This window comes from Pinus tabuliformis, chromosome J (genome assembly GCF_031772625.1).
Source record: "Pinus tabuliformis cultivar Carrire ecotype Pingquan chromosome J, CPIR1, whole genome shotgun sequence".
Taxonomy (NCBI): Eukaryota; Viridiplantae; Streptophyta; class Pinopsida; order Pinales; family Pinaceae; genus Pinus; species Pinus tabuliformis.
Window position 1 is genome coordinate 529,790,207 of NC_142295.1, and position 7,055 is coordinate 529,797,261.

Genomic DNA, 7,055 nt, shown 5'->3' on the forward strand with positions numbered 1-7,055 from the left:
TCATCATTAAAATGATTACTACCCAAGGCTGGGGGTTCTTTGAAAGAATTGATTACATTTAATTCACTACCGAGATTGGCATGTTGGAAATAATCCAAGAATGGAAGTGCAACATCTTGACATGAAGGATCTTGGAAAACATAAGAAATATTGAAATCACCTTCACCTTCCTGCTCCTCTACCTATGTAGAGTGATTGCCTTGTACCTAATCGTAATTTGAACCAGCAACGTGAAAATCAAGAGAGTGTGGAAGACTAGCTAGTGGAATAGATTTCTCAAGTGGATCATGGTACAAAGAGTCATGGCCTATATATGATAGAGGATGGTAGAAATCTAGCTCAGATTCGAGACTTGATTTATGAACAATTACATCATATTGTAGAGCAAAGGCATTAGTCTTCGCCATAGGCCTCATAAGCCATTTTGGAATTTCCTCCATTGAATCTGAGTCATGAAAGGTCAGATAAGAATGAGAATATGGATTGGGAATTTGATTCGTAGACTTTTCAGCTTTGTTACCATCACAAAGACGCACCCTTATTGGAACTAGAAAAGGTGGAGGACAAAGAACAAAAGGGACACTAAATTCCTCCTCTGAAATTAGAGGTGTCTCATGATTCACAAGAGTTGGGGAAGTAGAAAAATCAAGGGGTTCAAGTTTGTTGTGAAGATAAATCCCCTATGTGGGCAGAGACAATCTCCCTAACCCAATGAGTGGTTCTAGCAACAACCTAAACAAACTAATGTAGAATTTCCTAGCTTATGTTTAAAAATGCAAAGAGATAGAGAAACCTACCTCACTCTGATGCTAATTGATCAATCCATTGATGACTTCGATCCCTTAGCTTCCAGGCTCGCTCCTTACTTGTTCCTTACATCCGAATATCTGCAAAAGAGATCAAAGGACAATACAAGATACAAGAGCATACATAGTATATATCAAACATAAACTACTCTATAGATCAAGGAATATCAAGCCAAATGCATAAATATTTAGAAATTTATGGAAAGTGAACATCAGATGTATATATTTAGGAATAAAAAACGGAAGAATACAACCATTTCCTTGATGTTGCGGACCTCCTTTTAATGGATGTCCAATTCCAAGCCAAGACTCTTTAAGCACTCCTTCTCCAAGCTAGATGGCCAGCATTTAGGCATAATCTCAGCATAGGTACTATGCAAGCAATCAATGACCAACCATTTGGGGATGGAGGGGATTTGATTTATAGGAAAGGAGAAGGAGTTATGGATCCATAAGAGAGGGAGGAATGTCCACATATCAAGGGGAAGGCCCTTAAAGGTAGGATCATGAGCGCCAAATGGGAGAGCTTGACCATATATCTACCCAACAACATCTAGCTTGTTGTTTCTCAAAGTTTCTAGCATACAAAACTTCTCCTTCATTTTGAGAAAACCTACCAAAAGAGGTTTAGCACGAGATTTCCTATCAAAACCCAAGTTGGCATCGTTAGGTCAAAGAACTATAGCCTGCTATCAGCACGGACAAGCAGTGAAGCAAAGAGCATTGGTTCTGAAATTTAGGGTTTCAGTCAACCTTCTCCAGAATTGACTCGAGGCAGTTTTTCTTCCATTCTTCAGGGATGTTTTAGTATGTGTTTCATGATGAGTACACTTCAAAGTTTTCAACATTTTTGCAATTCAAGATGTGGAACAGGAAGTGAACAGGAGGTGTGACAAAATACTATGTAACAAATGCGCACTAAAGCATGAAGGTAGAATAGGGAGTGATGAGTGAAATTCTTTACAATTCAAGGCAAGGATTGGGAAAACACCATCAGGAGACCTGTAAATCAATCATATACATATACATATCTAACATCTATGATATAAACATGCATAATGATACATGAATAGGCATCTAACAATACATGAATCCATGACATGGGCGCATCCATCCGAACAAAAGGGATCATGTGCATGGATCCACGGTATGGACACATCCATTTGAATAGAAAGCATCATATATATGGACCCTCGGTATGGTCGCAACCATCCATATAATCATGTGTACTCACAACTCCATGCAACTTGGATTTTATCATATGGAATCTAGGGTTTTGAGCTCTGTCCCTATCCAATCAATGTATGAATTCTAGCATGTGAATAGATGTGTCGAAGTCAAACATGATATAAAACCACCTAATTACTAGTGAATAATGTAAACCATTAATAGGCACAAGAGAAACCATCAATAATGACAATGGCCCTCAAGGTACAATCAACACAATCCACGAGTGTGAATAATGAAGTTGAATTCGAACACCCATAGAATCATTCGATCAAAGACCAATGATGTAAACTTATTGTTGAATGCGAATAACTTTCCATTGAGGCATGCAAGATCCAAGGTACTTGAAGGGGGTTTCTTGATCATCTTCCTGGATAATGAGCTGAAGTCGATAGGAATTGATCCGTTGAAGGAGAGCCATTATGTATCCCACATCATCAACTCGAACCAAAGGATATAGTAGAGTAGGTAAGTTTGATTCAGGAGTGTGGCAGAAAATTAGATAGTGTATAAGGGGTAAAAACTGCAAATGGTACTTCTCTTGAACATATCAATGACACAAATCTAGATTTTGGCAGCATTTGACTCAACATGGGATCAGAGGTCATGATGAAAAAGCAGTATAATCATATGAGAAGAAAATTTTATTTCCCAAACCCAGGAAGGAAAGTGACTAAGTGAGGATACCCCAAACCCGAAACGAGCAACAAATAAGTGTCATGTTCAAGAGCGACATGCCACCTTTACAAAAAATACAAGAGATGTCCGCTTTCATTTCCCCCCACTATTTCTAGTGAGTACCCCATTATTTTTTATCGCAAGCTTGAAGGGGATAGCATATGCTTTCCATATAATTTCATTCTTCAAATGAATCCATCCTAGTAAGTTTAACGAGTCCTAGGAAGGAGAAGCTCGATCTCGTCATGGTGACAAGTCCTGAGTCATTTAAGTTTTACGAGTCCGATGAAGATGAAACTACACATATTTTTCATGTTTAGAGAGTTTGAAAAGAGGCAAAAAAGAAAACTCCAAAGGTCCCTTTTCATAAATCGTCTCTTGAACCTAAAAAGGTATAAAACAATATCCAAGAGAACCTCGTAGCCATGTTCAACTAAGGTATTCCTTTTTTGTACAATATTCTATCTCATTCCGGAAAAGGGTTAAACTTATACTGAGTAGATGTCATGTCATTTACTTTAACAAGTTTGAAATGACAAGTACTTGGCAATCTTTTCATGTTTCAAGATTCAGAAAAGAGCTTTGAGATGACTCCAGGGTGTCTCTTTTTCAATTATTTTTTACGAGTCCAAAAAATTGATAAAATAAAACTCGTTGAATCAGTCATAATGAATCATCATCACCATATTCCATGACTTGTCACTGCACAAGTGAAGCGTACATTTTACCCATTTCAAGGAAAAATATTAAAATATAAGTGAAATATGCCCTAATTTGGTAAAAATGTCATTTAAAAACTTATAAAAGCTCAAAAAAGTAAACCATTTTACCATTTTTCAAATCAGAGATCATTTTTCCCTATTTTACCTCGATCTTCAAGTGAGGAGTATGATCAATCCCAGACACCATTCGTTAATTCATTCATTGTAGGTAAGAGATATGTCCCTTCCCTTCAATTTGGTTGTAATTTCATGCATTTTCATCCATATATTAGGTTGTAAGGAGGACTTAGCAAAAATTTATGTCGAGGGTGATCAACGTAGGTTTTACCCTTTAGACCTGTGCTACTCACCTTGCGGCCAACTGTGGAAGCGGGATGGAAGCACGAAAAAATACATAGGCAGATGTGTTGGTGCAAAGTTGCGAATTTTTTGGGAAATCCTCCATGTTTAATTATCTGTTTCCATATTTGTTTCCATAGAAAGTCATGAAATTTTGTTTTATGGATGTTCCACAAGTGAATCAACCAAAAATTGCGATCGAGTGGAAAGATAGAGGAAATGAAGCTTAAGACCATCAAGTAGCCCAGGACCCAAATTGCATTTCTTCCCTTCAAGAATGTGGGTTACTGAAATTCTTCTGGATTCCTGGGATTAGGAGCTAGGTTGAGTTACTACAACATTTGATTGGTTGGTGGGATGTGGATCGCCAACTTTTTATGATTGGGGACCAAGAACTTGAGATAGATGTCGTAAACATCTATTTCATTACAGGTTTGTCCAGAAAGGGACAATGGATTCAGTTGTTCGGGTCTCGTACTGGAGGGGAGAGCACGGATATGTTGATTGCAAGACATTTCCCAGGCACTCGAAAAACTCAGAGTGGGAAGATAGATATAAAGACCATCACCAATCTCCCACTAAGAACAATCCTTCATACTATGGCTTGAATAGTTGGGGCTCAAGATTTGCATGAAGCAACAAAGTCTCATTTCCAATATGCCATTGATTGTCTAAGTCCCACAGTTTTTAACTAGTGTGAGGGATTGTTGGTCAATATGAAGAGCCAACTTACAAAGTGCAAGTCAGGAAAGCTGAAACAGTTCAGCTATGGATCCATCCTGGTGATGTTCTTCTTGGAATGTGTACCATTATTTTGATATTAGTGGATAGAAGTGGATGCACCAGTGCCCAGAGATCCACGTTGATGAGTTCGAGTGAGTTGATGCCTCAACAGGGAGGTGGTCAGCAGATGTCATTTCCCCCTGCATTTTTTGGATGGCTGTGACAACAGCGAATCATTGTAAATGATTGGGCATACATTGGCATGGATTTCCGAGGATATCCTGACCTTCCACTTCCACTGAGCGCACAAAGGACTAATGCAGGTAAAAACTAGTTTTTAAAGTTTTTGAAGTTTTTGATTTTTTTTATATGTGTACTGAGATTTGACACTTGTGATTTTTGTAGATGTTGGACTAGAGAGACATCCAGGGTTTCTTTTATAGCTAGGAGAGTGGTACGACAGATAGAGGATGCTCCCTATGAGGAGGGAGCTGACTTGATCATTGAGGTGGAACACAACTTGGAATTCTTGACAAGGGGCATTCCAAAATATGCATCGATTGATGAGCTTCCACTGCGATATCAGAGGTGCACTGTAGGGGTGCCCGCCAAAATGCGTTGGTTGCTGAACCAAGTCATTAGAGTTGTGTTGTTCTACCATGAGCACCATGTGAGCAGATAGTCGTCTCTAATATTTATTTTCCATACTTATGTAGGCTTATGAAGTCATGTGTCTTAGAACACAGTGTTTGACATTTTGATATAATAAATTTTTTGCAAACACTATACACACACACACACACACACATGTTTTCCTGTTATGTTCATTATGTGATGGTTTTTGTTTTACATATGTCATAGATGTCTATCTAATACATAATTAGACAATGTATTTGTTAATGTGTTCAAACATCTAGGAATATGTCGATAAGCGATACAATCAAAGTCTCATTCCAAAAGATGAACTCGCAAATACATTCTCAAAATCTGAGGGTTTCTAACTAAATATTGAATGTTAAGTTGTAGTACAATGAGCTGTGAATCAAGATTAACAACTAAATATATAATGTCAAGAGCAATAGCTTCTGACAAAATCTCGATAAACACACTATATTTAGCAATGTTATTAGTAGTATGACCTAAAAATATTCCTTGTAAATTCACTAACTCACCATTAGGGTCATAGATTTCCCATGTGGCAGAAGATAGATTATGTGTACTACGACAAGATCCATCATCAAAACTGACATAAGTGTTCGATGACATCTGCAAACCTAGCAGAACACATGGTAAGTAGATGAAAAGACACTTTCAAAAGAAAACAAACACACCAAAACCAAACTGCACACTAATGTACAAATTCTTTACATGAAATCACGCATAATACTTCTTGAGGTAAAGCCTGTTTCAGGGCTTAGCCAGTTGATTTCCTTCATAGTCAACCAACTCATAAGCACCTTTTTCTAAAACTAATTTAACAATATAAGGCCCATGCCACATTGGTTCGAATTTACTGGCTCCCAATTTATCATTGGCTTGATCGTGTAGCAAGACCATGTCAACTTCAACAAAAACACAGGGAGTAACAGTTTTATCGTATTGTGCTTTAATTCATTTCTTTTGAGCTTCAATTACTAATGTAGAAATATAACGAGTTTCATCAACCCTTTAGAGGTAAAGTAATCATTCCTCCTCCGATGAAGTGCCATGGAGTAATTCGACAGTTAGTTTTAATGAAGTAATATCACATTCAATCAGAAGGGTTTCCTCTAGACCATACACCAACTAAAAGGGTGTGAATCTAGTTTTTGTCTTAGCTGCGGTTCGGTATGCCCACAAAGCTGAAAATAACATAAGGTGTCAGTTTCATTTATGCATCCAACAATACGTTGAAGCATGGTAACCAAGACTTTCTTGACTTCCTCAACTTAGTCGTTGGTTTGTGGATAATAAGGACTTGAGATGTTGTGACGCAGACCCAACTGAGCAGTAAGATTTGTCATCATATAAGTTTAAAAATGAGAGCCATGGTTAATGGCGATGGCTTGAGGGACACAAAATCAAGCTATGATGTGATTAAAAAGGAATTAAGCTGCAATTTTACCGCCAGCATCATATGTGGACATCGCCTCGACCCATTTTGTGAAATAATTGATGACGATGATGATATAACCATGCCCCCAATTTAGTGAGGGTTACATGTCATGAATTCAATACCCCATTTGACAAAGGGTCTGTTGGTAACAAATGGGTGTAAGGGTGTGGGTGGGGCGCGCTGTTTGTGGTTATAAATCTCGCATGCATGACATTTTTGGACTACTAAAATGCAATATTTGAAGATCGAATGCCAGAAATAACCGACGCAGAGGATTTTTTGAGCATATCCAGACATGTGACTGCCACGGGCCCCGAAGTGACAATCGTTTAAGACTCTCTCAACTTCTTCAAGTGTTAAACATCTACGAAGGATGGAATCAACACCAACACAGTGCAAAGTATCCCCAATAATTTGATAAGGTTGGGACTGATGTCGAATGCATCGATGTTCATAACTTTGGTT